Raw genomic sequence first — 11,189 nt, forward strand, 5'->3', positions numbered from 1 at the left:
TGCTCTTCCCTTGGCTCCGTTTCCCGAGGTGGTGTTGCTTGTGCAAAACAGCCTGTGCTTGGAAGGGCTGCAGGCTTGCTGCAGCATGCGGAGCTGCCGCTTTTCAGCTCTCCCTGCATGCGATCCAAGCGCAGGGCAGGCAGGAGAGCGCTTTTCATGCCTCCCTGGCCAAGAAGCACAGCGGAGCAAGTTTGGGAAGGCAAAAGGGGTGCTTGTCATCGACACGTGTCCTACTTGTGAAAAGTAGTACCCCAGGGCACCACACCCCTCTTCTTCTACTCTTCGGTGTGTGGTCGGTACCCATCCTCCTTCTTCAAGTTCTTCTGCACTGTTGAGAAACGAGGGACTGCTTGGCCTGTCTTCCTGCTGCTCCTTTCTGCGGCTTTCCTTTGCCAGACTGCAAGGGATGCTTTTTCAAACTAAACTGAAGAACAAACACATCAGCCTGCTCCTGGCTGCACATGCGCATTGTGTTAATGCTTGTGAGCATTGGCTCTGAAAGAGATTCAGCAAAATAGCCTAAAAGAGCCTAAACCAAAAGAAGATCAAATAAAGTGATAAAATAATAAAATAACAAAACCAAATAAAAACGCGTAAAGCAAGGTAAAATAAAATAAGATAAACCAACATAAAATAAAATAATAAGCAATGAACCCAAAGAAAATATAATAAAATCCAATACAATAACGTAACATGAAAGAAACGAAACTAAAGTAACATAAGCCAACAGAACAAGACAGAAAATAAAAGAAAGTAAGATCCAATGAAATGAAATCCTGTTTCTACTTGTATCCTTTTTGGTTTGTGTCCTCGAAAGTGTTTCTGGAGCTGTAAAGCCCCTGGCATTTCAGGCAAATAGTGGTCTCCTTGTTAGTCGCCTCATCGTGAGTGCAGGGAATAGACTAGAGGTGAAGAGAAGAGAAGGGTTGAGTTGGAAGGGACCTGCAGCGATCCTTCCGGACTCTCTAGCTGAGGTGAAGACGACTAGCAGGAGCAAGGCAAAGGCTGAGAGGGCTGCCGTCACTTTCCGGAAAGGTATTGAGGGTGAAGGCCAAGGGAGGAGCAAAGCTCTTGAGTGCAAGGAAAAAGATGGTCAAGAAGAGAAAAGGATTTGGGACTTCTTTCCCAGCAGAAGACCTCACCAGAAGCAGGGGAGTAGCAAATGTCCCTTGGTGCATGGGTCAGGAACGGCGAGGCCATCCTGCGCGTGCTCTCCGTCTCTGCACAGTTCACGCCGAGGGAACCAAAAGCCTTGCTTTCACCTCTGGCATGCCCACAACCAAATGAATGTAGATGGGACAAACAGCCTTCACGACGTAGTCTGAATGTCCAGATGTATTTAGCGGGACGCCCAGCAGCTGTGCCCAGGGCATGGCCAGCAAGGGCAGGGACAGCCCCCTGAGCCTCCTGGGCCCGGGGACTGCCTCGGGGCCAGCAGCCCAAAGGCCTTCCTGCGAAGGATGCTGGGCGGAGGGCCGGCGGGCGGGGCCGCGCAGGGGGAGCCCCGTCACCCCCGTGTCACAGTGCCAGCACCCGGCAACGCAGCAGTCACCATGCCCTGGGGCAGCATAAAAGGGAGCACGCTCCCGCGTGGCGCTGCCATAGCTGGCCTGGGGGCAGCGCCAAGACGTGCGAGAGGAAGTCCTTGAGGAGGCGGTGGAATTACTTGGCGAGGGCTGAGGGAGGAAGGCCGGAGGAGGCTCGACGAGGCTGCTGGAGACGAGAAGAACCCCCAAAAGCTGGAGGTTGGCGAGGCTGGCTGGCCTTTTCAGCTGGCTAGCAGTGGCAAGAGCAAGGGAATGCCTTCTTGAGGAGCACTGCAGAGCTCACCATCCTCATCCCCTGCGGAGCCAGTGTCAGCAGCCGTGAGGAATGGGATGCAGAGATGTTGGCGGGGGTGCCGGTGCTTTGGAGCAGCCACTGGTGCCTTGCCAGGCGCCGGAAGGATCGTTGTCCCCCAGACGGATCAGGCCGGGGACGTTTTGCCCCTCTGGGAAGGCCCTGAGGTGGCAGCAGGTGGAGGGAGAATCGGGGTTGGGCATCTCCTGGGAGGCGTGAGCAGCCTGCGGGCCGAGGAGGCAGGTCTTGCTCACGTGCTCAGGGAACAGCCAATTGCCGGCGACGCTGGGGTCAGGAAGGAATTTTCCCCTGGGGCAGATTGGCTCTGGTGCCTGGGGGTTTTTTGCCTTCCTCTGCAGCATTGAGCATGAGCACTTGTCAGGGCTCCTCTGGGCCATTTTGGCTGGGTTACTGCCTGCTGCTCCTGCTCGACGAAGGTGGCCCTCGTGCCCCGCATGTGGGGGGAGGACGCTTTCTAGACTCCCAGGGCGGACGCCCAGGGAGGCCCCCAGCGGTTGCTTCTTCTCCTCCGTAGCATTGAGCACGGCCCCTTGCCAGGGCTCCTCTGGGCCCTTTGGGCTCAGTTCTTGCCCGCTGCTCTTGCACCTGCGAGGCGCCACCCGTGCCCTGGCGCTCCCTGGCTCTTTTGCCCGTTGCAGGTTTGGAGCAGGAGCGAGCTCTGCTCTTCCCTTGGCTCCGTTTCCCGAGGTGGTGTTGCTTGTGCAAAACAGCCTGTGCTTGGAAGGGCTGCAGGCTTGCTGCAGCATGCGGAGCTGCCGCTTTTCAGCTCTCCCTGCATGCGATCCAAGCGCAGGGCAGGCAGGAGAGCGCTTTTCAGGCCTCCCTGGCCAAGAAGCACAGCGGAGCAAGTTTGGGAAGGCAAAAGGGGTGCTTGTCATCGACACGTGTCCTACTTGTGAAAAGTAGTACCCCAGGGCACCACACCCCTCTTCTTCTACTCTTCGGTGTGTGGTCGGTACCCATCCTCCTTCTTCAAGTTCTTCTGCACTGTTGAGAAACGAGGGACTGCTTGGCCTGTCTTCCTGCTGCTCCTTTCTGCGGCTTTCCTTTGCCAGACTGCAAGGGATGCTTTTTCAAACTAAACTGAAGAACAAACACATCAGCCTGCTCCTGGCTGCACATGCGCATTGTGTTAATGCTTGTGAGCATTGGCTCTGAAAGAGATTCAGCAAAATAGCCTAAAAGAGCCTAAACCAAAAGAAGATCAAATAAAGTGATAAAATAATAAAATAACAAAACCAAATAAAAACGCGTAAAGCAAGGTAAAATAAAATAAGATAAACCAACATAAAATAAAATAATAAGAAATGAACCCAAAGAAAATATAATAAAATCCAATACAATAACGTAACATGAAAGAAACGAAACTAAAGTAACATAAGCCAACAGAACAAGACAGAAAATAAAAGAAAGTAAGATCCAATGAAATGAAATCCTGTTTCTACTTGTATCCTTTTTGGTTTGTGTCCTCGAAAGTGTTTCTGGAGCTGTAAAGCCCCTGGCATTTCAGGCAAATAGTGGTCTCCTTGTTATTCGCCTCATCGTGAGTGCAGGGAATAGACTAGAGGTGAAGAGAAGAGAAGGGTTGAGTTGGAAGGGACCTGCAGCGATCCTTCCGGACTCTCTAGCTGAGGTGAAGACGACTAGCAGGAGCAAGGCAAAGGCTGAGAGGGCTGCCGTCACTTTCCGGAAAGGTATTGAGGGTGAAGGCCAAGGGAGGAGCAAAGCTCTTGAGTGCAAGGAAAAAGATGGTCAAGAAGAGAAAAGGATTTGGGACTTCTTTCCCAGCAGAAGACCTCACCAGAAGCAGGGGAGTAGCAAATGTCCCTTGGTGCATGGGTCAGGAACGGCGAGGCCATCCTGCGCGTGCTCTCCGTCTCTGCACAGTTCACGCCGAGGGAACCAAAAGCCTTGCTTTCACCTCTGGCATGCCCACAACCAAATGAATGTAGATGGGACAAACAGCCTTCACGACGTAGTCTGAATGTCCAGATGTATTTAGCGGGACGCCCAGCAGCTGTGCCCAGGGCATGGCCAGCAAGGGCAGGGACAGCCCCCTGAGCCTCCTGGGCCCGGGGACTGCCTCGGGGCCAGCAGCCCAAAGGCCTTCCTGCGAAGGATGCTGGGCGGAGGGCCGGCGGGCGGGGCCGCGCAGGGGGAGCCCCGTCACCCCCGTGTCACAGTGCCAGCACCCGGCAACGCAGCAGTCACCATGCCCCGGGGCAGCATAAAAGGGAGCACGCTCCCGCGTGGCGCTGCCATAGCTGGCCTGGGGGCAGCGCCAAGACGTGCGAGAGGAAGTCCTTGAGGAGGCGGTGGAATTACTTGGCGAGGGCTGAGGGAGGAAGGCCGGAGGAGGCTCGACGAGGCTGCTGGAGACGAGAAGAACCCCCAAAAGCTGGAGGTTGGCGAGGCTGGCTGGCCTTTTCAGCTGGCTAGCAGTGGCAAGAGCAAGGGAATGCCTTCTTGAGGAGCACTGCAGAGCTCACCATCCTCATCCCCTGCGGAGCCAGTGTCAGCAGCCGTGAGGAATGGGATGCAGAGATGTTGGCGGGGGTGCCGGTGCTTTGGAGCAGCCACTGGTGCCTTGCCAGGCGCCGGAAGGATCGTTGTCCCCCAGACGGATCAGGCCGGGGACGTTTTGCCCCTCTGGGAAGGCCCTGAGGTGGCAGCAGGTGGAGGGAGAATCGGGGTTGGGCATCTCCTGGGAGGCGTGAGCAGCCTGCGGGCCGAGGAGGCAGGTCTTGCTCACGTGCTCAGGGAACAGCCAATTGCCGGCGACGCTGGGGTCAGGAAGGAATTTTCCCCTGGGGCAGATTGGCTCTGGTGCCTGGGGGTTTTTTGCCTTCCTCTGCAGCATTGAGCATGAGCACTTGTCAGGGCTCCTCTGGGCCATTTTGGCTGGGTTACTGCCTGCTGCTCCTGCTCGACGAAGGTGGCCCTCGTGCCCCGCATGTGGGGGGAGGACGCTTTCTAGACTCCCAGGGCGGACGCCCAGGGAGGCCCCCAGCGGTTGCTTCTTCTCCTCCGTAGCATTGAGCACGGCCCCTTGCCAGGGCTCCTCTGGGCCCTTTGGGCTCAGTTCTTGCCCGCTGCTCTTGCACCTGCGAGGCGCCACCCGTGCCCTGGCGCTCCCTGGCTCTTTTGCCCGTTGCAGGTTTGGAGCAGGAGCGAGCTCTGCTCTTCCCTTGGCTCCGTTTCCCGAGGTGGTGTTGCTTGTGCAAAACAGCCTGTGCTTGGAAGGGCTGCAGGCTTGCTGCAGCATGCGGAGCTGCCGCTTTTCAGCTCTCCCTGCATGCGATCCAAGCGCAGGGCAGGCAGGAGAGCGCTTTTCATGCCTCCCTGGCCAAGAAGCACAGCGGAGCAAGTTTGGGAAGGCAAAAGGGGTGCTTGTCATCGACACGTGTCCTACTTGTGAAAAGTAGTACCCCAGGGCACCACACCCCTCTTCTTCTACTCTTCGGTGTGTGGTCGGTACCCATCCTCCTTCTTCAAGTTCTTCTGCACTGTTGAGAAACGAGGGACTGCTTGGCCTGTCTTCCTGCTGCTCCTTTCTGCGGCTTTCCTTTGCCAGACTGCAAGGGATGCTTTTTCAAACTAAACTGAAGAACAAACACATCAGCCTGCTCCTGGCTGCACATGCGCATTGTGTTAATGCTTGTGAGCATTGGCTCTGAAAGAGATTCAGCAAAATAGCCTAAAAGAGCCTAAACCAAAAGAAGATCAAATAAAGTGATAAAATAATAAAATAACAAAACCAAATAAAAACGCGTAAAGCAAGGTAAAATAAAATAAGATAAACCAACATAAAATAAAATAATAAGAAATGAACCCAAAGAAAATATAATAAAATCCAATACAATAACGTAACATGAAAGAAACGAAACTAAAGTAACATAAGCCAACAGAACAAGACAGAAAATAAAAGAAAGTAAGATCCAATGAAATGAAATCCTGTTTCTACTTGTATCCTTTTTGGTTTGTGTCCTCGAAAGTGTTTCTGGAGCTGTAAAGCCCCTGGCATTTCAGGCAAATAGTGGTCTCCTTGTTATTCGCCTCATCGTGAGTGCAGGGAATAGACTAGAGGTGAAGAGAAGAGAAGGGTTGAGTTGGAAGGGACCTGCAGCGATCCTTCCGGACTCTCTAGCTGAGGTGAAGACGACTAGCAGGAGCAAGACAAAGGCTGAGAGGGCTGCCGTCACTTTCCGGAAAGGTATTGAGGGTGAAGGCCAAGGGAGGAGAAAAGCTCTTGAGTGCAAGGAAAAAGAGGGTCAAGAAGAGAAAAGGATTTGGGACTTCTTTCCCAGCAGAAGACCTCACCAGAAGCAGGGGAGTAGCAAATGTCCCTTGGTGCATGGGTCAGGAACGGCGAGGCCATCCTGCGCGTGCTCTCCGTCTCTGCACAGTTCACGCCGAGGGAACCAAAAGCCTTGCTTTCACCTCTGGCATGCCCACAACCAAATGAATGTAGATGGGACAAACAGCCTTCACGACGTAGTCTGAATGTCCAGATGTATTTAGCGGGACGCCCAGCAGCTGTGCCCAGGGCATGGCCAGCAAGGGCAGGGACAGCCCCCTGAGCCTCCTGGGCCCGGGGACTGCCTCGGGGCCAGCAGCCCAAAGGCCTTCCTGCGAAGGATGCTGGGCGGAGGGCCGGCGGGCGGGGCCGCGCAGGGGGAGCCCCGTCACCCCCGTGTCACAGTGCCAGCACCCGGCAACGCAGCAGTCACCATGCCCCGGGGCAGCATAAAAGGGAGCACGCTCCCGCGTGGCGCTGCCATAGCTGGCCTGGGGGCAGCGCCAAGACGTGCGAGAGGAAGTCCTTGAGGAGGCGGTGGAATTACTTGGCGAGGGCTGAGGGAGGAAGGCCGGAGGAGGCTCGACGAGGCTGCTGGAGACGAGAAGAACCCCCAAAAGCTGGAGGTTGGCGAGGCTGGCTGGCCTTTTCAGCTGGCTAGCAGTGGCAAGAGCAAGGGAATGCCTTCTTGAGGAGCACTGCAGAGCTCACCATCCTCATCCCCTGCGGAGCCAGTGTCAGCAGCCGTGAGGAATGGGATGCAGAGATGTTGGCGGGGGTGCCGGTGCTTTGGAGCAGCCACTGGTGCCTTGCCAGGCGCCGGAAGGATCGTTGTCCCCCAGACGGATCAGGCCGGGGACGTTTTGCCCCTCTGGGAAGGCCCTGAGGTGGCAGCAGGTGGAGGGAGAATCGGGGTTGGGCATCTCCTGGGAGGCGTGAGAAGCCTGCGGGCCGAGGAGGCAGGTCTTGCTCACGTGCTCAGGGAACAGCCAATTGCCGGCGACGCTGGGGTCAGGAAGGAATTTTCCCCTGGGGCAGATTGGCTCTGGTGCCTGGGGGTTTTTTGCCTTCCTCTGCAGCATTGAGCATGAGCACTTGTCAGGGCTCCTCTGGGCCATTTTGGCTGGGTTACTGCCTGCTGCTCCTGCTCGACGAAGGTGGCCCTCGTGCCCCGCATGTGGGGGGAGGACGCTTTCTAGACTCCCAGGGCGGACGCCCAGGGAGGCCCCCAGCGGTTGCTGCTTCTCCTCCGTAGCATTGAGCACGGCCCCTTGCCAGGGCTCCTCTGGGCCCTTTGGGCTCAGTTCTTGCCCGCTGCTCTTGCACCTGCGAGGCGCCACCCGTGCCCTGGCGCTCCCTGGCTCTTTTGCCCGTTGCAGGTTTGGAGCAGGAGCGAGCTCTGCTCTTCCCTTGGCTCCGTTTCCCGAGGTGGTGTTGCTTGTGCAAAACAGCCTGTGCTTGGAAGGGCTGCAGGCTTGCTGCAGCATGCGGAGCTGCCGCTTTTCAGCTCTCCCTGCATGCGATCCAAGCGCAGGGCAGGCAGGAGAGCGCTTTTCATGCCTCCCTGGCCAAGAAGCACAGCGGAGCAAGTTTGGGAAGGCAAAAGGGGTGCTTGTCATCGACACGTGTCCTACTTGTGAAAAGTAGTACCCCAGGGCACCACACCCCTCTTCTTCTACTCTTCGGTGTGTGGTCGGTACCCATCCTCCTTCTTCAAGTTCTTCTGCACTGTTGAGAAACGAGGGACTGCTTGGCCTGTCTTCCTGCTGCTCCTTTCTGCGGCTTTCCTTTGCCAGACTGCAAGGGATGCTTTTTCAAACTAAACTGAAGAACAAACACATCAGCCTGCTCCTGGCTGCCCATGCGCATTGTGTTAATGCTTGTGAGCATTGGCTCTGAAAGAGATTCAGCAAAATAGCCTAAAAGAGCCTAAACCAAAAGAAGATCAAATAAAGTGATAAAATAATAAAATAACAAAACCAAATAAAAACGCGTAAAGCAAGGTAAAATAAAATAAGATAAACCAACATAAAATAAAATAATAAGAAATGAACCCAAAGAAAATATAATAAAATCCAATACAATAACGTAACATGAAAGAAACGAAACTAAAGTAACATAAGCCAACAGAACAAGACAGAAAATAAAAGAAAGTAAGATCCAATGAAATGAAATCCTGTTTCTACTTGTATCCTTTTTGGTTTGTGTCCTCGAAAGTGTTTCTGGAGCTGTAAAGCCCCTGGCATTTCAGGCAAATAGTGGTCTCCTTGTTATTCGCCTCATCGTGAGTGCAGGGAATAGACTAGAGGTGAAGAGAAGAGAAGGGTTGAGTTGGAAGGGACCTGCAGCGATCCTTCCGGACTCTCTAGCTGAGGTGAAGACGACTAGCAGGAGCAAGGCAAAGGCTGAGAGGGCTGCCGTCACTTTCCGGAAAGGTATTGAGGGTGAAGGCCAAGGGAGGAGCAAAGCTCTTGAGTGCAAGGAAAAAGATGGTCAAGAAGAGAAAAGGATTTGGGACTTCTTTCCCAGCAGAAGACCTCACCAGAAGCAGGGGAGTAGCAAATGTCCCTTGGTGCATGGGTCAGGAACGGCGAGGCCATCCTGCGCGTGCTCTCCGTCTCTGCACAGTTCACGCCGAGGGAACCAAAAGCCTTGCTTTCACCTCTGGCATGCCCACAACCAAATGAATGTAGATGGGACAAACAGCCTTCACGACGTAGTCTGAATGTCCAGATGTATTTAGCGGGACGCCCAGCAGCTGTGCCCAGGGCATGGCCAGCAAGGGCAGGGACAGCCCCCTGAGCCTCCTGGGCCCGGGGACTGCCTCGGGGCCAGCAGCCCAAAGGCCTTCCTGCGAAGGATGCTGGGCGGAGGGCCGGCGGGCGGGGCCGCGCAGGGGGAGCCCCGTCACCCCCGTGTCACAGTGCCAGCACCCGGCAACGCAGCAGTCACCATGCCCCGGGGCAGCATAAAAGGGAGCACGCTCCCGCGTGGCGCTGCCATAGCTGGCCTGGGGGCAGCGCCAAGACGTGCGAGAGGAAGTCCTTGAGGAGGCGGTGGAATTACTTGGCGAGGGCTGAGGGAGGAAGGCCGGAGGAGGCTCGACGAGGCTGCTGGAGACGAGAAGAACCCCCAACAGCTGGAGGTTGGCGAGGCTGGCTGGCCTTTTCAGCTGGCTAGCAGTGGCAAGAGCAAGGGAATGCCTTCTTGAGGAGCACTGCAGAGCTCACCATCCTCATCCCCTGCGGAGCCAGTGTCAGCAGCCGTGAGGAATGGGATGCAGAGATGTTGGCGGGGGTGCCGGTGCTTTGGAGCAGCCACTGGTGCCTTGCCAGGCGCAGGAAGGATCGTTGTCCCCCAGACGGATCAGGCCGGGGACGTTTTGCCCCTCTGGGAAGGCCCTGAGGTGGCAGCAGGTGGAGGGAGAATCGGGGTTGGGCATCTCCTGGGAGGCGTGAGCAGCCTGCGGGCCGAGGAGGCAGGTCTTGCTCACGTGCTCAGGGAACAGCCAATTGCCGGCGACGCTGGGGTCAGGAAGGAATTTTCCCCTGGGGCAGATTGGCTCTGGTGCCTGGGGGTTTTTTGCCTTCCTCTGCAGCATTGAGCATGAGCACTTGTCAGGGCTCCTCTGGGCCATTTTGGCTGGGTTACTGCCTGCTGCTCCTGCTCGACGAAGGTGGCCCTCGTGCCCCGCATGTGGGGGGAGGACGCTTTCTAGACTCCCAGGGCGGACGCCCAGGGAGGCCCCCAGCGGTTGCTTCTTCTCCTCCGTAGCATTGAGCACGGCCCCTTGCCAGGGCTCCTCTGGGCCCTTTGGGCTCAGTTCTTGCCCGCTGCTCTTGCACCTGCGAGGCGCCACCCGTGCCCTGGCGCTCCCTGGCTCTTTTGCCCGTTGCAGGTTTGGAGCAGGAGCGAGCTCTGCTCTTCCCTTGGCTCCGTTTCCCGAGGTGGTGTTGCTTGTGCAAAACAGCCTGTGCTTGGAAGGGCTGCAGGCTTGCTGCAGCATGCGGAGCTGCCGCTTTTCAGCTCTCCCTGCATGCGATCCAAGCGCAGGGCAGGCAGGAGAGCGCTTTTCATGCCTCCCTGGCCAAGAAGCACAGCGGAGCAAGTTTGGGAAGGCAAAAGGGGTGCTTGTCATCGACACGTGTCCTACTTGTGAAAAGTAGTACCCCAGGGCACCACACCCCTCTTCTTCTACTCTTCGGTGTGTGGTCGGTACCCATCCTCCTTCTTCAAGTTCTTCTGCACTGTTGAGAAACGAGGGACTGCTTGGCCTGTCTTCCTGCTGCTCCTTTCTGCGGCTTTCCTTTGCCAGACTGCAAGGGATGCTTTTTCAAACTAAACTGAAGAACAAACACATCAGCCTGCTCCTGGCTGCACATGCGCATTGTGTTAATGCTTGTGAGCATTGGCTCTGAAAGAGATTCAGCAAAATAGCCTAAAAGAGCCTAAACCAAAAGAAGATCAAATAAAGTGATAAAATAATAAAATAACAAAACCAAATAAAAACGCGTAAAGCAAGGTAAAATAAAATAAGATAAACCAACATAAAATAAAATAATAAGAAATGAACCCAAAGAAAATATAATAAAATCCAATACAATAACGTAACATGAAAGAAACGAAACTAAAGTAACATAAGCCAACAGAACAAGACAGAAAATAAAAGAAAGTAAGATCCAATGAAATGAAATCCTGTTTCTACTTGTATCCTTTTTGGTTTGTGTCCTCGAAAGTGTTTCTGGAGCTGTAAAGCCCCTGGCATTTCAGGCAAATAGTGGTCTCCTTGTTATTCGCCTCATCGTGAGTGCAGGGAATAGACTAGAGGTGAAGAGAAGAGAAGGGTTGAGTTGGAAGGGACCTGCAGCGATCCTTCCGGACTCTCTAGCTGAGGTGAAGACGACTAGCAGGAGCAAGGCAAAGGCTGAGAGGGCTGCCGTCACTTTCCGGAAAGGTATTGAGGGTGAAGGCCAAGGGAGGAGCAAAGCTCTTGAGTGCAAGGAAAAAGATGGTCAAGAAGAGAAAAGGATTT

The sequence above is a fragment of the Platalea leucorodia genome, assembly GCF_965183815.1.
Source record: "Platalea leucorodia genome assembly, contig: HAP1_HAP1_SCAFFOLD_75, whole genome shotgun sequence".
NCBI lineage: Eukaryota > Metazoa > Chordata > Aves > Pelecaniformes > Threskiornithidae > Platalea > Platalea leucorodia.